This window comes from Saccostrea cucullata, unplaced genomic scaffold (assembly GCF_032062105.1).
Source record: "Saccostrea cucullata isolate Sc308-1 unplaced genomic scaffold, CSIRO_AGI_Scuc_v1 ctg204, whole genome shotgun sequence".
Lineage (NCBI taxonomy): Eukaryota > Metazoa > Mollusca > Bivalvia > Ostreida > Ostreidae > Saccostrea > Saccostrea cuccullata.
In genome coordinates this window covers 315,795-339,185 of record NW_026940736.1, presented here as the reverse complement: position 1 = coordinate 339,185, position 23,391 = coordinate 315,795, and the positions used below count along the sequence as shown (strand labels likewise).

The following is a 23,391-nucleotide window of genomic DNA, read 5'->3' as shown; positions in this document are numbered from 1 at the left end:
ATTACATAACGGCCCCAAACAATCGTGTTGATAACAAAATAAGACAATGTTAAATCTTGGAGAGATGCTACGACATTTCATTGAGAAAAAAAATATTAAAGAATCAGGGACGTAGCTACAGGGGAGGGGGGGGGCAGGGGGTATACTTTTTTTGCCAACAATACTTTGTTTTTTCATTGAAAGGCTGGTTGCCCCCCCCCCCCCCACTTTATACTAAAGTGAAGTAATATGAAGGAAATATAGTATTGTAAGCTTGAAAATGGATATTGAAAGGAATTGGTAGTGAAAAAAGTTTACCTCCATCCCCCCCCTCTTCCCCCCGAAATAGCATTTTCAAAAAAGGGGCAATTTCCCTTTTTTTTTTTTTTTTTTTTGCTTGTCAACTTTTTCAGGTAAGTAAAAAAAAATTTCTGTGGCTGCCCCCCCCCCTTTCAAAATCGATGCTACGTGCCTGGGAATATGTACAATAAATATAGAGGCAAAAATTCTTTTTAAAAAGTGGGGAAAGGTCAATTTGGTGTAATATATGCAGCTGATATTCAACAGTAATTTTGACATTTTATGCAATACATTCAGGACAAATTAACTTTAAATACATGGATCTCTCTCTACATGCGCATGTATAAATCTTATACCAAATAACTACAATTTTTCTCATACATCATAATTTTTATTTACACAAAAAATCAATAAATAATTAATATATCAATGTATTTTATTTTATAAATTGAAATTCTACATAAATCTTTAAAATATTTATAAATCATCTCATATCAAAAGAGAATCCTTCCTGATTATCCTGAGATTTTTTCCATTTAAAATTTCCTTTAGCACGTGACTTTTTTTCACTATTCTTATATTCCTCTTTTTTAAAGCAAGACCCCATTTACACAGAAAAAAATTCGTACAAATAAAAATCAATGAAGCCATTTATCACACATAAACAAAGGGATGGGCAAACACATTAAAATGTTTCATAATGGGGCTTAGACCGATCCGATAAAATATTAAGAAGGTCGGGGGGATTCCTGCTATCTCGACTTAGTGTATCTTTGGGTATACCAGTGCAGATAAGATAGGGCTTAGAAATGGGGTTGTTTAGATTTTACCCCCAAACTTTAACTTGTCCGGATCTTTTAGAAATGACCAACTTAGTGGTTGTCGAATTGAATTTTTTTTCTGTATCTTTAAATTTATAAAATAAAGTTTAAAGATATCAGAGTAAAAGGGAAAATGCGATGAATATGACCACACAAAAAAAAAACCACACTTCAGGTTTAAATTTTATCTAATTTATATATTCAATATTTGCAGGTGTTTAATTAATTAATAAATGCACGAATGTTTGTGCATTAAATAAATGATACACATAACCCCAAATGGTAGTGCCCAATAAACCAAAAAGTCAAGGAATATTCCGGACTCTTATGTAGAATATAAACAATAATATTTACAAAGAAAAACACTATGCATTTTGCAAACATAATAACGTACAACTTGATAAGAGAAACGCCCAAATATTTATCCTTAAAAGATATTACATACAGTATTTTTACATGTGGCTTGTTCACTTAAAATGTGTGTTGTTAAGAAGGCGCGGATTGATAAGTTTTCTTTTATTCTAGATAAAGATATTTTTATAAAAATAAGAAAATTAATACGATTAAGAAGATAAGTAACTGATTTTTATAAAGTATCCCCAGTACAATAGAATATAATCATGTACCCCATTGTAGAAAATAAGATTATATATTATAAGGTGTAAATGTTTTCTTTGAAATTTACAGTTATGGGGATCGCTCAGTTTTCTTAACTAAAGGTGATTTTTTTAAAGTATTTTACAGCAGGTCAACAAAAGCAGGAATTTGGGGAAATGATTTTCAAATTATTTGTAACTATAAGCTAGTTAACAAAGTCTAACAGTTTGCTGATAGGGAAAAATCTCTGATTCAGACATTTTTCCCATTGTAAACGGTTAAGAAATTTGATTTTCTCGTCAACTTTATGACATCTGTAAAATTGATAACTACTTCAAGAAATCTCTGCCCGAGTCAGAATGACTCACATCTCTTCATTACATTGAGAAACAAGAAGGCCCCGAGGAAAAAGTGACCAAACTAACTTTGGAACTGCATCAGCAGAAAATTTGGCATGACACACCACCAAGTCATAATAAGTGACAGAGCCCTCGATTGTAATTAGAAACTAGCACAGTCAAATCTTTGGCCGCAAGAGAAAAACCAGTTTCTTAACAAGATGTATCCTAAAACCAGCTTTTTTCAGCGCATGCACTGGACGGATTGGGGCTATTAAGAACATGACATGCATCAGCAAACACATCCCGACACGCATCAGCAAACACATCCTCCTCAGAGCCAAAGGAGTGCACTATTTTAATTAAATCTGCCATTTTACGTGCAGCAAAAAAAAAAAACTAAAATATTTGTTACGTTATTAACTAATCAGCTAGTTCATTAACAAAGTTAAATATGTGTTTTACATTCATATTCAAACAATGTGAACACGCCTAAAGAGAAAAAAGGTTAATATTTTAAAAATGAAATTTTTTGTTCTTCTAAATTTAGAGTCTGTATAAATCATTATCATCATCGAAGCCCATTTCTCTGTAGAAAGCTTAGCGATGTAACCAGATTACTATTGTACATTGTCCCGTTTCCCGTCTCAAGATGTAGATGATATCTCTCTGAATGTGTCAGCTTCTCGTTCTTAGAATTCCATCCAAAGAATCTCAGGAAAAGTGGACCTGACAGCCCAATGCTTCTAATTATAAGTATTAATATTCCCCCTTCTCCAAGGGATGGGTATTACATGTAAAGCTATTTATTATGAACACAAGTAACAAAACTGCTATATTCTATTCAATGGAAAAAAGATTAAGGACCAAAAAATAGTAAATGAATATATTTACATACAAAGTCGACAACAAATATTCATTAAGAATAAGTTTCTCGTTTCTCCGTGATTTAAGAAACTAAGCATTTTTATACCAGTGACTCTAAAATTACACGAAAGAAACAAATCTGAGTCTTAGCCCTCTACAACTATAGCTAATGAATCCTGCAATTAAAACATCATTAAATTACCTTCGCCTAATGACTTATGAAATCCCTGGATGAATAGTCGTTCGTTAGCGATTGTCCGTATCCGCGTCTAAGCAGCCGTTCCTCGGGACGGCAGGTTAGCAAGAGAAACAGAATCCGGATACTCGGCATTAATAGACAGATAAAGGTTGATCAGGTGTTTCAATGGGAAACACTCGTCTGCTGTCAGAGAAGAGCAGACGATACCGCCTTCTCCATTAACTGACATTGTTACCCACAATTAACAACATTCATGAGCATGTAGTAATTAATAAAGGGCTGGTAATACTATATATAAGCCTAATGAGATAGAGAGAGAGAGAGAGAAGAGAGAGGGAAAGAAAGAGAGATTCCATTCCACTCTTCACAATGATAAATTGAGTTTCGATAAAGAAACGATTACTAGAAATCACTCGGATATCAATACAAGCGCTAAACCTTTCCCAATCCGATTGTTTCTAGCATTGTTGACCGACTGTTGAACTTCAGATCCCGGACTTTTCCCCTGCCCTATTCTTTATTGTGTCCATGTCTTATCTTTTGAAATAAAGACATTGCCATTCATATATACATCGATCCCCGTGCTAGAATTCGTAAGTTGTTTTAGATCGCAACATCTGTCAAAATCGTATTAAAACAAACCCGTGCCAAAGAACATTTCACGCTATTTGTTTTTATTTACGGGGAAATACTTTCCGTATCAACTATCATAACAATTTATTAAGTTGGAAATATCACGAAAACCGGATATTCGGGGCCCTGATTGATATTTTCAACGATTTGACACGTCATCTCAATTTTCCAATCACCGATGCCATCTCCGGATAAGACGTATTATCGTCTCATTTGGATTACTGGCAGCACTTGAGCAGACATATAAACACAAAAAGCAAACATCTTGTATTTTTTTGCTAAGTTTACAGTTTACCAGCCGTTATAGCAAATTTAAACTCTACCGCAGAAAGCTACCCGAAGATGACAGACACCTGTAGTACTGGACCGGAAACCAGTAACCGGAAGTGATTTAATAGCTTCTTTTTCTTTCAAATGCAAGATGATCATTTTATATTTCTTTTTCATGCCTATCTGGAAAGATTTTATAATAATTCTAAAGTTACGCAAAAATTACTCATAACTAACATGGTATTTCAGCTGAATTACCCCGTGAAAGTATGATTCAAAATCGATGGCATTCGAATATGCAACCAACTAAAGGGTTTTCAATCGAAACTCATTTTGCACTTAGTGTCATGTCGGGTTTCTATAGAATGCACATTACATCATTTATAATTTGCACCAACAAAAGATGTCAGTAACCATTTCCCACTGAGAAGTTAAAAAAGGGCAATAAGATATTCTTTGGAAATACCCTGCGACACCACGAGACAGAAACAATATTAATATTTGTAGAAAGTGTATTTAACTTGCACCTAACAGCAAAGGGCGCTTTAATTTCAATTAAAATCCATTTATGCTTTTATTGACTTCTCATATAGTTCACAGCGAGGGTTTCTCCTCAGATAAAAAGATACACTATTACCAATGCACCCATTTTTTTTAACGTGTCAAATTTCGAACCCACTAATAACAAAATCCATTCTGTATTACATACCAAAGTTTACACATGTCATGCACATAATTTTCAATGGAGGAAATAGTTCTGGACGAGATAAATAGAAATATAATGTGCAGTATGGTAAAACACGCAAATGTCATGTGTCAATCAATAGATATCGAGTGATATCGCTCAGCAGGTGCAGTCCTGGGATTTCTCATTAAGAGTTTAATAATAAGTACAAAAAAAGTATATTAAACTGAATAAATAATCAATTTAGCTCTCGGTCTCTCTCCGTATTTGCTCTGATGTAATTCCCCTCGTACCTATAAATATAATAATTTCACATTCTATTTCTCTTCTAAACAACATAAAAGGGAGTTAAATTTCATCAATTAGGCTTTCCAGCTTCAAGCAGATCCAATTTACTCGATTAGATCTTGCATGGTTGGCCAAAATTGCATTCAGATAGATAGAGAGTCAGACGAGAAATCTGGATCGGCGAAAAAAAATGAAGCCTGCAAGCGAAGACCAAGGCGGAGCACACTTCTCAAGTGTGCTAAACATTTTTCCGGAAAAAATGACCAGGGCTGGGATTAGATTGGAGACCCTTTTGTCCACGCAAATATTCCTTAATCGGTCTGACCCGTCCAATGTTGTGGGTAACAAAGCGACCGAAGGAAGACACCCGCCGATTTCCTCACGAGGAATAGGTCACAATCCTTTTAATGATGCTTGAAATATGAGCGAAGGCCAAAAGAGTGTGAAGAATTATTCAAATTTTTCTTGAATTGGCTAAATCATGCAATGGCAAGAAATATTGACAGCCAAATCGCTTTGACAACTTAAGTACCCCCTTGTTTTGGGCAACGCGACTGGATGCTGAATTTTTTCGGGACGAAGTGAATTCCTCTAATTTGGCCCCCCGTCTTGTATTGGTAAACGCTTTCTTCAAAGATATACTTTTATAATCCTGTATTGTCATGACTGTGTGTGAATCGAGGGGCCGCGCTTATCCCCCGACTAAAATGTTTAAAATCTACTGCTGTGAGATCAAGACAAGGAAAAAACAACACGTGTTTTGCTCAAGTTGGTTTGTTCTAGAATGAATAAACAGCTGCCATTCGTTCGTACCTTATCACTTAAAACAAACAGACTCAAATATGTCTGCAAACGTGACACTTTGCTTCGTTTTCCTAGAACGATCCCGATACAAAAAGTAATGTATTCAGTTTTTGCTATTCTAAAGTCCAGATCCGTATTGTATATTAAGGTTACTAAGTATATGTGCCCTTTTTACGGAGTAATCAGCATATAAAGACATTTTACAGAGTATACCATAAGATATTAAACAAAAAAAAAAGCAAAAATACTTTCTCACTTAAAGTTACTACTTAGTGGACCAGATTGTTTTTACTGTTAACTTTTTCATTCGTTGCGTTTTGTCGTTTTGCAATGAATGGTCGTAAAATTTTATTGTAAAATTTATCAGAGGTATACACTTCATCACCTACTCCGGGAAACCTGCTCATCTATTGTAAAAAAAATTTCTGGCAAGATAAATTTCTTCACTCAAGTTCCCCGCATCTTGAAAATAACCATGTGGAACTAGTGTCAAGGTAGAGAATACAGAAATAGTTTTAATAGGTAATTATTAAGATATACCAATATTAAATCTGTATTTGATATTTTTTTTTATTAATCTGCAACAATTTCTAAATTTTTTCTCCTCAACTGAAGTATTAAGGTTAACATGAAGTTGAAAGATAGTTTATTGGCATACTCAATTTATTGGCATACTCAATATTTTGAAAGAGAAAGAAATACCAAAAAATTTTTTACTACCCATGCAAATAATGTAAAAATAAAAGGATAAGGATATACATGTTCTTTAGGGGATTTTTAAAAAAAAAAATTATCTTAGTTTTTTCACATATTTTTATTTTCGTAAAACTATACTAAAACTGTCCAAACGGACAAAATACCCCCGCTGGGTTTTTCAGAAGTGCTAAATCATGAATATTTTATGGATCTCAGAGAAGAGAGAAATGCTAAAACATTTTTAGTGCAAATGTAATTGTTCATTATATTTTTTATAAATGAAACAAAGGTGCAGCCTATTAAAAAAAATACAAAGACTAAATATACAGACCAGACACGAATTATGAAATTTTTCTGTCAGTGACCTTGAACTTGCATAAATGACCTTGGTTCAAAGTCATGACACAACCTCAGGTCATAAGCAATGTTTGTGTGAAGTAGTAGATTCAAGTTTTTCCATAATAAAGAAAGATATGGACCGGACACAAATTATAAAAAAATTCTTCCAGTGACCTTGAACTTCCCCCAAATGACCTTGACCCAAGGTCATGACGCATCCTTACGAAAGGAGCAATCTTTGTGTGAAATGAGGTCTTACCAAGTTTATACATAAGAAAGATATGGACCAGACACGAATTATGAAATTTTTCTTCCAGTGACCTTGAACTTCCCTAAAATGACCTTGACCCAAGGTCATGACACATTCTTAGGTAAGGAGGAATCTTTGTGTGTAATTAGAACCTACCAAATTAATCCATAAAATAGATATGAACCGGACACAATTTATGAAATTTTTCTTCCAGTGACCTTGAACTTCCCCAAATGACCTTGATTCAAGGTCATGACACACCCTTAGAACATGAGCAATCTTTGTATGAAATGAGAACCTACCAAGTTTATCCATAAGAAAGATATGGACCGGACAAAAATTATGAAATTTTTCTTCCAGTGACCCTGAACTTCCCCAAATGACCTTGGTTCAAGGTCATGACACACCCTTAGGTTATGTGCAATCTTTGTTTGAAATTAGAACATACCAAGTTTATCCATAAGAAAGATATGGACCGGACACATATAATGAAATTTTTTCTTCCAGTGACCTTGAACTTCACCCAAATGACCCTGGATCAAGGTCATGACACACCCTTAGGTCATGGGCAATCTTTGTGTGGAGTAGTAGATTCTAATGTTCCTCCGTAAGAAAGATATGGACCGGATACGTTTGCACAGACATACAGACAGCTAGACAGACGGACGGACGGACAAGGTGATTCCTATATACCCCCCCCCCCAAACTTCGTTTGCGGGGGGTGTAATAAGTTTATTGTTATCTACACACATGTCACTTAAATGCCACAATAAATAATTTCCGTACTAACTACATGCAATTTATTCCGAATTTGTGTTTTACTTTATAAGCCTATGCATAGTGTGGGCGGGGAAATAATAGTCTTTACAATTACTCGTAAAAGTCGAAAATGCTCTCGCCCTTTAATGTGTCTTATGCCTTATATAGACACCCACGCCTTAAATAATAAAATGTTATATCTAAATCACTGTCAGCTACATTATAGCTTATGAAAACCAAAAGAAAAATATTTCCGACATGTCTTTTCAACTCATTAAGACCATTCAATAATTATAAGACAGAAACTTTGACGAGCATCATTTTTCTTCCCCAGAACAGCGGGGGCTCAGGAATGTCCTGAACTATAGGCTGCCAAAAACCCTCATACGCCCATCAAATACGGAATTAAATTAAATATATGATTATCACTCATTAGTGTCCCTTAATTATACGCTGAAACCATCAAATCATGAAGTCAGAGCCTAACCGCTGATTTGCTGTCATCGCTGCCCAACCTTGCAAGTCTGCACTTAGAGAAGACGACGACCAGCAGAAATACAGTAAGATGCTCGTACTTTTTCATTACATTTGAGGTGTTCAGTAGATTCTTAAAAATAGAGACAAAACGAGCGGTGCTCGTACTTAACATTGTGTTCAGTAGATTCTTAAAAATACAGACAAAACGAATATTTGCAGATGCCCATGCATCTTGTTTGATTTTGCTAAAAATAACAAAGATAAATTTAAAAACTGCACAAATTCATGAAGAAACCGCGACATTTATTAGAAATCGGTCATTAAGATATTTGTCGACAAAACGTCCTGTAGCGATGACATTTATTAACCAGGGGTCTTACCTTTCTGGCATGTTAAAAGAAGTCTTAAATCTTAAAAAGTAATTTACCGTCAAATATGGCCATGTAACATATCCATAACAAGTTTCTTGTTTCCATTCTCAAAGCTAATTTGATATTCTGTGCCGGTAATATTCTTATTTTTCTGTTTCTTATAGTTTAGAACTTAAAATATTTTCCTTTTTTCGAATTATATTATATATAAAAAAAAAAAAAAATATATGATTGTTTTATACTTTTTCTGAATGATTTTAAAATGCAAGTAAATGGATGCTGCCGAGAGAGATAGGGAGTAATATTTAGTTCTGTGACTTATGCTACATGCAAGTCGCATCGTTGAATTATTTGAAAAAATGAGTCACTTAAAGAATCTGAAGGTCAAAGTTTATACTTATAATTTTTGACAAGTTGAGAAATTAGAGAACAAGAATATATTTAAATCTGTTTATTAAACAGCACGTAATTTCCACAGCTTTTGCGTGTCCCCCTCTCCAGAATTTTGACCGGATCACAAAAACCCTTGCAATAATCCCTATAGTTCATCAGAGATGCTAAAAAACACAAACACTCTGTCGCCATTCGGTTTTTTTTTATACGAAGACAATGCAGTATACCAAGCCTTTCTCGAGATGAGGTCTAATTTAAAATGAAATCTACTTCTAAGGTGAGGCAGAATAATGCAATAAAATGAAATTAGAATTACTTAAAGGGTTATTTTTCAAAAATAAAAGCGTAAAATTCTGTGCGCAGAACAGTGTCTGAACTTATTTGTATTAATACAGAAAAATCGTGAAAAATATATATCTGAAAGTTTAAGCAAAAAGTGACATATAAGTGGTTAACAGTAAAAGATTTCCGAAAACAAATGAACAGTACATCAAAATAAAGGGCAACGTATGAAACAAATATGACAAGTTTTACTAGAGTTCACTTCATTAAAATCTCGGACATGATTTATTGCGTATTTCTTTATTTTTAATTACACATTTCTCACGATTTATTGCAACAATTAGGCTACATCGCCTGAAAGTCTGCAAACTGCATGTCTAACAAAGAGCATATGTTTTCACTTCAAGGTTTATTATTATAGAATTGAAGGCAATGTGTGTGTCCTGCATTATTTCTAAATCCATATATTGCATCGGGATCGAGATTCAATTTATATCTTGCGTAAAATTTATAGTGACGTAATAATATTGATGATTTCCACTTTAAAGAAATTTTGATCCACAATTCCCACGAAAATGTTAGTGATTGCTAAAAAGGGGACTGAATTGACCCCAAAATATCAGTGTACGAAAAAAAGCTGGGTGTACAGAATTTTTTTTTTCATTATAAATTTCATCTGAGAATTCTTATTTGAAATACAATATGGCAGATGTCTGAGCACTGAGATATTGATTCCATCTCGTTGATTTCCTTAATTAGTAATTGCGAACAAACGTCGACAAAGATGAGTAGCCAGCGGTGGTTTGTCCCTCCATGTGGTCCTGTAACCAAGTTCCATTATGTCTTAAATAAAATTCTAATATTCAATTAGCTTTCCATCATACTAAATGAACGAAAAATCCGTCAAAATTGTGAGGGCACGCATCTATAAGAAAAACTGATTTTATACGCGACACAACATTCATGATTAAACATCAAATTACAAATTTTACAAAGGATAACTTAAAGATACTTAAATTATACTTAATGTTTTTTTTGAAAAACAAAATTCACATATGGACTCTTTTAGAAAGTTGGAGATAATCTTTCGACACTCAAGGTAAAGCCCGTTCAATGGCCGAAGATCAAAAAACATATCTATGCATCTCAAACGAATTGATGAAGTCGCGTAATCAATAGGGTTTTATAGAAAAAAAATCAGGGGGGAAATCAATCACCAAATTTGTAAAGGTATGGTGACAACAATGTATACATGTATATAGCATAGTAATTGCACTAGAATAAACATGTTCTTTTGAACAGTTGCATTTATGCATTATCACCATGACATTATATCAGAAAGAGTATACACAGTTTTATTAAAATTAAATATCAAAGGGAACATCACACGAGAACGTAAATAATAAATTATTATAACTGTCTTTTTCTCTTCCAGTCTTACACAACGGTCAAACACATGCAGAACGGGGTACAAAAGTTCAAGTAGTTCTTAATGATCGGGCAGATTTAGCCCATCAACCACCCAAAGGACAATTTACAAAGCAAAATGGCACAGCTACAGCCCTCACACAACGGGTGTTTTAGACTGGCCTGAATACAATTCAAATTGGTATTCATTACTATGATTTACTTCAAGGTTCCACTAACTTGTTCCTTATTTTTTTTTCTAAAAATTTCAAGATGATGTCAGAAATTTATGAAAAATAATGCTCGATGTTAAATGTCTTGTTCTAATGTACATGTATTCGTATACCGTTTCACACATTTAAAACATTTATTTGTTTGAATGTCATACTTTGTTCTTTTGATAATGTTGTCGAAAAACAATATTTTACCTACAAAAGTTTTCAAACCAAACACAAAGTAAGAAACTTGCTCATAAATTCTTTTCCTTCTTTACCGTGCATAAATATAAAATTATTTTACACGTGCTTCACACAACAAATCAAACTATTAAAAGTAAAATAATTCCGCATCTTGCCAACTGCAATCGACATAGACAAATTCCGCTGGACGCCTCGTGATCAGATACAGACGTACAAGTTTGACGTGATGACATATCATGCAATCCTATGATATTCCTGCAGACTGAATGCCAGAGATAGAACCACAAACAGAACATTCTTTGTCAGCATGTCCCATACTACGAGGAAAGTTATATTATGGTGAGTGTATAAAGCTCAAGAAAAAAATCAGGTTTTGAAACGATCCCTGTATTTCGTCATAATAAATGGCGGCAAATTCAATTTTTAAAAAAAAAAATATCCGCAATGTTGAAAAGCAGTCATCTGAAATAAAGGAGGTTTTTCTTGATACATTTACTTGTAATCTATTGGAATTGCTTTTTTTAAAAGTAACATAAAAAATCCAAAAATAAAACCCCGAAACAATAAAACAAATTTACAGTAAAGGATGAATGCATATTTACATATACACAAACTTTGATAGTCAACAAAATAGGGCAACTCATGTCAAAACAAGGTATCAAACATTTTAAATAAATGGTCAAAACATATTATCAATATCAAAATAATTCTTTCACTTCATTCTCGTGTTCATCTTTTTTTTTGGGGGGGGGGAGAGCAATTCAAGAAAAACTGTACCTTAACAGTAAAATAGATTGGTATAGAAAAAATGCGAATGATTTAGAAAGTCTTCGCTCTCTCTAAAAACCTAATTAAAGTCTTATTAGGTACAACCAACAAAGGCAAAGACTATGTGCTTGGTACAATTGTTTTTCTCTATGAAAAGGTAAAATAATCTTTATCCAGATAATATCCAAAATAAAATGAAGGTGTGAAAGTCAAAGCAAAAGAACAAAAGGTTAACTTATTCTTCTTGACAAAATATCCTCTTGGAAATAAACATTTCGCAGCCTTTAACATTTGAAAATAAATATAATTGATACACTTTACGCAGTGGAAAAGAATTTTAACTCTCGGGGACCTTGGGTCGTGAAACTCAAATGATTAGATAGAGTGATTAGCTACCTGACAATGAGTGTCAGAACCGGTATCGACGCGGTGTCATCCGGAATATTGATAGACGAGCAACCCCTAAATTAAGACCTGCCAAAATCGTACCTTTAAATCGCAGGATATGACTTAACTTTTGCGACCAAAAACAATGACCTGGCATTATATAAGGATTTAGCAATCACGTTACAGTCCAAACAAAACCCCATGTATTCTTATTTCAGTCGAGGAGTAATGCACCGTGTGAATGTCTGAGGACCTAGGCATAGAACAACACGGCTAGAATTTTAATCGTCTAATATCTTGAAGCACACATGTAGCTCGGAAAGGTTAAGGTCTTCCTGCATGTAAAATGCAGCATGTCTTTGTATTATATTTTTATCTTAAATTTATCAAAGTCTTTAATAGCAAATATTGTTTGTTTCCTTATTTTGTGTAAGACATACACTGAAAATGTAACAAGAGGTTTAGGAAAATGGGTAGGTATTGTCTGTAAATAATGATGTTTATTTGGTATGGGTTCTGCTTATTCAAGCTAGCCAATTTTAACTTCTAAAAAAATTGACTGAATTTTAAAGGGAACTTGCTTTCCTTTCTCTATCTATGCAAGCCATATTATTATCACTGATCAAAAGACTCTTGAATGCAGAAGGAAACAGATTCCTTAGAGCAACCTTAGATTTTCTATCATGGATACACAGGTTAATTTCTATTTGCAAATATTTGCCAATTGATTTTTTTCTCCCCAACTTGGTGCATTATTATATGAATTTCAATATTGTTGAAATAATGCGTGTGGTATTGTGCAGTTGCAATATTTATTATTCAGAAGAACAAAGTGGGGCGAGAGAATGAAAAGCAATGGTGAAAGATTTTCATCCATTAAAACCTTTTGTGGCGGAGGTACAACATCCCAGAGAGGCAGATAATCAGCGATTGGTTATTGATCTGCTTAGATAATACTAAAACAGATAAACATCAATAATTACACAGTAAAAACTACATTTATTTACTAGAGGACAAAACAAATTCTATTGTTTGTTAACGAAGCAATTTTTCGCTTGTCCTCACCGTTGCAAATATAATAATCGGAATAAATTGCTCTTCCGATAAAATTCAAATTTATTTGTTAACTACTGAATTCGAAAGTTAAAGAGATATTGAAATCAAATGCTTGATAAGAGTTATCTCGGAATCGTCTTTACAGATCGGGTATAGTGCGTAAAATCGCTAATTGGTGTGCAATATGAAGCAATGAATGGTTCGCGATGTGTCACACCCTTTTCAATGTATTCAGCTTTAAGAGCAGCATTTTGTTAAATTTATTGCAATAGCATAAGAAAATGTTGAAATAATAAGTATATGTTTATAAATCCCTATTTGAGACATGCATTTTTTGTTTGATAAATGTGCATAAAATAATTTATTGCCCTCTTAAGTTTAAAATATCAAAGTAAAAAGAAACATTAGAGGATTATGGGCACATTTTAAGCATCATGTATATAGGGAGATGCTCCAAATCAGAAAATGACAGAATTAGAGAAACATGCATTTCATTCAAATGTCCAATGGACCGTCAATTTCACAGCCTATACGGTTCCATAAATTGTATGATCAATGTTATAATAGCTAGAACGAACGAAATATACTGATATTCAATTCAATAATAGCTAGAAGACCTCAAAAAGTTTAGAAGATTTGGCTGTCTTTGCAAATCAAAAATGTCATTTGGTTACTTATTAAAGCTTCCTCCGTCTTATCCTGCAAATCAAACCTTTCGTCCATTTTAATACTTAAATTCAAATTGGTCTGTATGAGCAATCTGCAATTAATACAGCTTGCGTGTTGAAGATTGGCGCCACGGTTTACACCTACTGTACATGCACATTTGACATTAGGACACATAATTCTATATTTCCGAGGTGAAAAAAATGATTTTTTTTCTCTATACATTCGGGTATGTCAGATAAAAATTTAATGCACGCCTATTAAAAATAGAGATTTTATTGTTTTATCAAAAACTTTCTTAGCTCTTTCTTGACAAAATACATGTATCTCACATCGCCAAATATTGGATATATGCAACATGTAATTAAGAATGATCACAATGTGTTCTGGTTGGAAAATAGAATTTATATCACGAATTAAATTAGACTGGATTTTTAAATATATATTTGCATGAGAGAAAAACAGAAATATTTTTTAAAATCTTGAATTAAAGGTTTGATGTGCATCCCATCCGTATGCAATGAAACTTGGCAAATAGCATAGCAAAATTCATTCTCAAAGTTTTCTCATTCACAAATATTCAGTGTGCATATCAAATAGCTCTCCATTATTTAACATCCTTGAATAAAAATGCTTAAAAGTAAATTTAGGGATTACGTGACCGTATAAATCAATTTCGATTTTGACGCGAATCTTTTTTAATTACTCTTCTCTTGCTTTGAGAAGGTGTTCAATACTGCGTTTTTTGGTCTGAAAATTAGAAACATGGACAAAAAGTAGTAGATTCTAATTTTACACTAGCTTTTTTTAAAGACCAAAAACACATTTGTTCAATGTTAAACGGCATTATTATTTTTTTCAAGCAGCAGTGAAACAATTCTCTACAAGCCTATCTTTAAAATCAGCCAAAAAAAAAAAATAAATCTTGACTTTCAACCAACTCTTCTTATTATATAAATGTAATTTAACATAAAACACGATGGACTTGATTCTTTTTCCTTTTTTAGTTACAGAAGAAAATTCTATTAATAACCTTAAATTAAAAAGAAAATACTCACAAGTTTTTCTCAGATTTTCAATTAGTAAATTCATGATTGGTGGAAATAGCCATTACTCGTAAATTATGATAAAAAAAAATCCTAAACGAACAGACTGATGGAATTTTAGACTCGCAAGATCTTAGAATTAAGAGAAGAAAGACTTTATTAAATGGCTTTCTTACCGTAAAAAATCAATACGCCGTCCCAATTATCTTCGATAATGTACTTTCGAGTCAATACCACCAACTTCTGTCACCTCTACACCTGCAAAAAAAAACTCTTCTATAAAATCGGGCTTTTTCAACAGAGAAGCAGTTGTATTCATCGCATTGTGATCTTCTTTTCAAAGCATATTGTAGCAAATAATATTTCTAGTAGTAAATTTTTAATATGTTTTAATTTATCATGTGTGTATAAAACCGATACAATTTTCGATTGTTGTCCAAAGTATCGACTCCAATTTGAATACAATACAGCGTGTTACACGTAGAATTGATCCTTTGGAAGAGACTTATAAATTGAGGTCCCCTGTTGCAGTAGGTGCTGGCACGAAAAGAACCCTCATTGCTACAAAAGCCGCAAGTGAGAAGCAGCCTTCAACGGACAAAGTAGTGGCGTCTTAATACGAGCGAAAACGTCTTGAAGGGAATATGAACAAACACCAATAAATCAATTCTCTAAAACAATTGCGAAAGTTAGTCATACAAGGGCCTATATTGTGATTATTTTGACATTACCTTGACCTCTAATCAAGTGACCTTAAATCCACATATTATTTTCTCTCTCTTTACATCTTCGCTATATAGCCAAGGTTTTCTGATCTCCTCATAGAGGAGAGTAGCGTATCAGAAACCCTTGGCTAGCGAAGATGCTCTCTTTAGCATTTTCAGAACTAAGTTGATGATGTAAAATCTTTTGTATAAAATTTATAAGTGAACTACATGTCATGTTTTTGCGTCATATAGTAGTGTATTTACGGGCAAATGATATATTTTTTACCTTGGCATTTTGAACAAAGAACATAATCAACAGATATTGTCAATCATAGTTCACTAACTTGTAATACATAATTCGAATATTTATTGATATACAAAATTTTCGAGTTTTCAAAAATATTTGATTGGAATTCAAAATGTTTTGACCGAATATGTCTTTGATCAAGCTATTTTTGTCATTCTTAAAATGAAGTCAGTCCCCTCCCAAACAAAAACTAACACCATATAAAAGTTAGTGGTTTTATTGAAATATTGATCTTCATTTAACCAAATGATCCCAAAACGTCAAGACTGCTCTGCTTTTAATTTCCCACTGCACTAAATCTAAGTTGAAAGGACATATATTTGTCAAAATTATTTTGAAAATTATATTGATTTGAAATTTTGACTCAAGTCTATTTTCAGTTTACGGTTTTTGGACCAATTCAACTGAAAATTCGCTCGACAAATAATTAAAGTTGTGCAAAGCCGGTCTAAAGGTCACGTGACCCCTTCTGATTCCAAGACATTCGTCTTTCAAGAAATCTGCCAACGGCTCTACAGTGCATCAAAATACGAGTGTCATAAGCATTTACTAGTACCTGGTCCCAAGACCATAAACTGAGAATAGAATTTATCTGTCTTGACTTTATTTAACTGAGAAAAGTAGACGAAGTGCTTCTGCCAAGAGAATGTCGAAGGTCAAATCGAAAGGTTTCGAGGTCTGTAACCCTACAGTAATTTACAAAAGCCATTTTCCCTAGAAACACAAAAACCAATTAAGTCCCCTCAAGATGTAAACGCGTTACAGACAGATGGACGCACAAAAAGATAAGATTCTGGACCAAATGATCCTGATAATTTAATAAAAATTTAGCTAACCAAGCGCAGAAATGAACCTTTTTCGCGAGATCTCACGAGAGCCTTGGATTACAAGACTTCATGTCAAAGGATGATGTAAAGAATACATGACAAATATTGCTGGAGATGAGTGGGAAAAGTATTGAGGAATGTTACTCTTTCTCCAACGAATTACAAGGTACATTTACTGGGCAAAAAATATTCCATAGGAATCCCGATACAGTCATTGAATTAACTGTTTGCTATTGTTAATCAAGTTGCACTCGAAAACAGCATGTGCAACTGTTTTCAAATTACATATCTGTCATTTGTGCATACATTCGCAATTTACAACCAACTATCAACTGAATGGCAAATATTTGAATCTGGATAATTGAAATTGATTTAAACTTCAGGAGTTGACACTTTTACAAGATATGCTTCCAATGCATATTGATATTTTTATGACAACTTTATTGTCTCTTTAAGTGTCACGCTGACGTGTTCGTAATGTTTTCCGGGACCTCCATGAATATAACAAGAGAAACAGTATTTTAAGAGTGAGTGTATCTCAAATATTTGCAGGAATTGGCGAGTCTACAGTAAACGTGTGTTTGCACTGACTCCCACCGTTGTCTTATACAATTCTGATTTGTCACTGCAAGCAATACATTTGAAGCGAAACACATATTACGCCGAAGTCAACAGAGTATTTTGTGGGGGAAAATGCACCAAAAGACTCCTACATTGTAATATATGAAAACGTAATTTTAATACTTGATTTAGTTATGGTTAAAAACAAGATACCAAACAGTAGGTGTAATTAATTAATAGTGAAGAAATTAAGGGTTAAACAGCGTAATTGTATAAATCTTGTTATTCATTGGGACATCAAGTTATAAGAGTATATTGATACATGTATATCTTTGAATATTTCTATAAACATGTATTTTTTCAAGTTCACTTAAAATGTGGGATTTTTTTTTTTATCAAAGAAGCAAAGAAAAAAGAATAAATTATTAACAGAATAAAGCAAACAAAAAACTAAAATCATTATGCATTAACCAAGAAAGCCATTGTACATCAAAATAAGTACCATGGGAATAATATCAAGTTAACAAGTTAACTATCGTGATGAAATTTTGCTTAACACTTTGAGAGAAAATATACATACAGTGACATGCAGTTTCTTCTTAAAATTCCTACAGAAGTAATGTCGAATCCTATAAAATTCTCACCCCCTCCTAATCGATTCATAAATCTGCCAGAGTTTACGCGGGGTTCTTATAGTTTGACAAAGAATATGCGCTGATCCTCAAGAACTACTTGTTATGAAGTGCAATCTCTAAACATGCCATTTCAGTCTAGATGTATTACCATCTGTAATGTGCGAGACATGCAAAATTTACAATCTGTTTGAGCAATCGTAAACATTTCATGGTAGCAATTTCAGATGAGAAATGAAAGCAAAATGAACAATTTGGGTCCAAACTTTGACTGCTTGTATATATGTATGTGCAAATTTTATATGAACTTGAAACTTAAGTCTATGAAATACAAATTAGTCTTTTCTCAAGAAAAAAGGATTACTTGCTTGTATTAAAATAAAGATAAGATTTTTCGAACTTTTCATTTAACATATCTTCCACAAGTTTATGACAAACTTATTTATACAGTTTAATCATTACTTCTTCACAATGACTTAGTCGTATTTCATCATCTCAATATGCACCGTATGAAATTTTGAGACAGTTTTCAAATGGTTGAAATTAATAACTCTCGTTTAAAGAAGAGGGTGATCAAAACTTAATATTTACACTGAATCAGTTTTAGTTAAAGGTTTACATTTTTGGAATGCATCACCTTTAATATGTAGATAAATATGTGCATTTACAGAGTATCTAGCGGAATAAGTGAATACATTTACCTTAAAAATGTGTGTTATTATTCAACACGCATTTATAAAGTAAAGAAAACGACAAAGTCATTGGAGGAAGCTAAAACATCGTTAATGTTGATGAGAATTTTTTCCCTCAAGGTTGCAAAAGCGTCTTAACATTTCCTAATTACCTATATACAGGGAATTAGCCAGGATATTAGGTTCAGCTTCGATTCATCTCTGTCCTACAAAATACGGTTACCTGTGTCAGTGATATTCAAGGGGAAATAGCCATAAAGTCAGGAAACTAAACTTACTGTCATTGCGGAAACTATAACTGTACAGCACTTACATATAGAATACTTAATGCTCATGCGATATGTGTAGTAATTTTGTCTAGAGTTTAACTTGTTTCAAAAGGTTTTGTTTCATCTTTTCTGATGAAGTAAAACTAAAAGAAAGATTCTAAGATAACTGCATGTAAACCTTTCCCTTTTTTTTTTTATTTTATTTTTAACTATCCTCTTGTAAACATGAAAAAGATAGATCAATTATTGTAGTCCTCTTACTTGAGTCACGTGAAATTGTTCATCACGTTTGATTCTTGATAGTGGTTTTAAAAATGAGAAATCACAAAAAAAGTTTTGACGTAAAAAGTAAAAGTTTCCATAAAAATCGATATGTTTTGATAATTAATTATTTTAGTCTTAAACTTAGAAACAAATGAGGCCTAATAAAATGGGAAGTAACTCTAATAATCTTCGTTAATTGGTGCCGTTAATTATTGGAGAGAGAAAATAGCTACCAGAAAAATATCATCCAAGAAGTAATTATTCCGATGATGAAGACCGAGTCGGTGAAGTTTAATTAAAAATAGTACATACTAGAAATTTGCTTTGTTAATAATAGTAGAGGAAAAAATCATAGCTTATAATTAATGTCCAAGTTGATTTACTGTTACATATGATTTGAACCATTTCACAAAATAAATTTAGAGTTAAAACAAAATGTCAGTAAGATACGTGTTACATCCTTTGTCTTCATTAAAACAGAAAAGTGCACAGGAGTCCAATGTGTGTGCATAAAAAAACCAAAACTCAAAGCCAAAGATATTCAACTTTATCACACTTCATTGTTAACACGAGCTTCTATTACATAAGTTCTTTAAAAATTCTAAAATCACTCAGTATACATAAAACTTCCTGCATAAAGATCAAAATATTGCTATATAAACTTTCTAACTGATAGGCAACATAAGATCACATAAATCATACCTTATAACCGCCTTATACAAATTAGCAATCGCAAAGAGGTGCTTAATTGAGATTTAATCCCCGACACGGGGGCAATAATACTTACTGCATAAAGCGTGGAACGTGCCTCCCCATAAATCAATTCCTGTGTAATACGATCAACTATTAAGTTAACCTCACCGGCGTTCTATCCAAAAGATGTTCTCAACAAACTTGTTCAATGCTAAAATACCGCATAATCAAAACCAAATGTTCATAGACATAAACAAAATGAAAATTATTTAGCCTTAGGTTGAGCCGTGAGGTATACAAAAATCATCGCTTTGTAAGGGAGCTTTCTAAAAATACAAATTTGTTTTAAACCTCGGTATTTCTTAAATGTTTTAACAATTTGTATTAAAGTACTCGCTGTATTATTCGGCTGTCAGTCCATTGATGACAAAATGGCGTTTTTTCGCATCTGATACGACCCTAGCACCTTTAAAGACCTGTCAAAATCTACAGATATTCTATAATGATATGACATTGGAAAAAATTCAAAATGAAAATACAATAGTAAAGGAAGGATTATCTTATACCGATCGGCCTGATCAGATTTTATACAAAAATGCCATAATTGATTGGCATACGCATTCATGCACAGACACGGAAAGAAAAAAAATACGAGTGCATAAAAAATGACACAACGAATCAAAAAGGCGTTTATGGCATATAATCCGATCTTTCATAAACATATGACTTTTGATAGCTTCATGTACAGCTCTATTTAAAATGAGATGTATGTTTGCAAAAAACGGGAGCCTTAATAAATGACATGGGCAATTAGAAATTTAATTTGCCATTGAAATGTGGCTTTCTCTTCTCCCTGACTTCAACGGAACACCCATTTTGTAGTGTTTAATCAGATCTTGGTCCAAAGGATGTCTGATAAATATCGAAACCCCCTAATAGCTGATAAGGTGATCTGAAGGGAGATAATTCAATCAGGCAATTCAATTGCTGACAGAAGTCCAATTCATCGCGAGAAATCTCACGTCTTAGATTTTGTTCAATGTTTTTGACATTTGATAAAAAGATTTAAATTTAGGAGTTTCTCATTCAGATTTTTCCATAGATTCTGTCATATCTGATTAAATATCACTTCGCAGAAATCAAACCAAATCATCATTATATCGAGATCATTAACTTTCTTTTGCATATTTTTTTTTAAATTCAAATAATGAATTGGGTTTTGTTGAATACTTGGAACGCATTAGAAAAATATGTATGCATGGAGACTGAATTCTTCAGAAACAAAGACCAGACTTTGACAGGGTTAACGACTGTATGTACAAGTATGTCAAAGTCCTTTGGGAACACTGTATGCCATTAATATAGCTGACGATGAGGATTTCGAAAATCATAATCGGCGGACAATTTTAAAATAGATTACATCGAAAAGTACTTTATCGTAAGGAAAATTTTCTGCATTTCATTCACACGGCTACCCACTTTCGAAACCAACTGCCATCCCATTGAACTTTTAAACCTATATCACATTTCATCTTCGTTCAGTTTTAAAGTGGTAGACTGTTGGTTTCAGTAGCTAGGGATGACCTTTTGCACGACCATCTTGGCCATAATACGTCATGTTGACAAACTCAGTGTCATGATTACAATACCGGAATCGATCAATTCTCCATCATTACTGAACCAGACGGTATCAGATTTCCGAACCCGAACAAAAGGAGCGATTTTTTTTTTAAAAATGCCGATAAAAAATTAGCAGGTTTTCCCCTAACCAGCAAATCAATTACCAAATGAAGTGTTGGTCAATTAGACTTTTCATGAATTCAATAGACTTAAGTTTCGACTCATTTATTAAAGGTGTAAAATACGAAGAACACTAACACTAAAAAAATAATAAAAGCGTCTATTTACATAATTAGGAAATCCATGCACCTATACTTGTCATATTATCTATGTTTTACCTTTTAAATATACTATTTAAAAACGATTTAAATAAATTAAAGCAGATCATGAATATATACATATGATGGTGTCCAATATTATTTTTTGTACTATGGCAAATCTTAAAATATTCTTACAAAGTTTACTCACAATATGCCATATTTTCACAAATACCGTCGGCGAAAGATAAACATTTGTACAATTTTCGCTAGAACCGTAAATAAGATAAAACAATAGTTTATGATAAGGAGTGACCAATGGTCATCTTGACCTGTGTCAAACTCTCCCAACACCTGTCCTATTCAGAGGTAACCGGAACACCACACAGACGGGTTTTTTCTTCTATGTATAAATTAAGGTTGAGTAGCATATCCGCTCAAGGCATATCTGTTTATGAATACTTCAAGTTTCTACGATGATGTTCATATTAATAAACCTGTACATGCAAACATTTACACCTGGGTATTCTCATAAATAAAATACGTAGGCCTCTAGAATTTTTTCTCTTTCGCCTTGAAAATGCCATCTAGCACTTATTCGATTTCTTGTCGCTGTAAATATTCATGGAAAATAGATATTTATGATTTTTTAAAATATCAAAATCTTGCATTCATGCAGTGACCTTTGAGAGCCGTTACAGCTACTTACATGTATGTCATCAACGGATTAAAAGTGGCGTTATTTGCAAAGTTATTATCCTCTCTTAAAATGTCACTTTCCCGTATTATAAGATGATGAAGATTTGGGAAATCATACGTCAAAGTCAGAAAGAATAAACAAAAAAATATGACATGTCCACCGCCCTTATTTGAATTGTCCAAATTTTCGATGACAAATTTGGTCAACTTAAACTCCATACGTATTTTTCCAGGGCAAATACTTGGTAGTATATGAGCATTTAAGCATATTGATTTTCCTCATCAAAATCGACCAAAATTTCGGTCCTGATAAGATGGGATCATGCATAAAAAATCTCTTTATGTATTATTATTGGAATCTTTAGTACAATAATGTAAAATTAATTATTTTAGTTATCTTGTATACTTTCTGGATTGGACATAATTTTGTGGTACACTTCACAATACAAAAATTTAACCCCCTTCAAAAAAGTGTATTCACAACTTCTTAAATTCTTCAATACGATTTTAGAATATATATTTCTTTTTCGACAAAAAGCTTCAAAACAATAAAAATTCCGTATATAACATTCCACATCTATACACTAAACAAATGTAAATTCATCATAAAAATCCTTTCGTTAATTGAAGGTCATTGGCTCTTGAAGTATAAAAAAATTTTAACAAGGCCGAACACGCAAACAATAATTATATTTTATCCATTTCTTAATTCAATTTAAGCCTCTTGACAACTCTGACATGTGACAAGTGTCAGTAATACACTAGA

The 23,391-nt window shown here is 32.9% G+C and overlaps 1 protein-coding gene across 9 annotated transcripts in view; it reads right to left on the bottom strand.

The window, feature by feature from the left end:
* The window catches only part of LOC134256173 (frizzled-5-like), a 41,012-nt gene that overhangs the window by 5,641 nt on the left and 11,980 nt on the right, over window positions 1-23,391 (bottom strand). For 5 of the 9 annotated variants that reach the window (XM_062738812.1, XM_062738819.1, XM_062738818.1 and 2 more), the window contains one exon: window positions 15,274-15,355. The gene's annotated coding sequence lies outside the window, so the exon portion shown is untranslated. Of the gene's footprint in view, window positions 1-3,104; window positions 3,262-15,273; window positions 15,356-18,079; window positions 18,164-20,143; window positions 20,283-22,258; window positions 22,278-23,391 lie in introns of those variants that run through there. The other 4 variants (XM_062738821.1, XM_062738816.1, XM_062738817.1 and 1 more) reach the window with 4 other exon arrangements.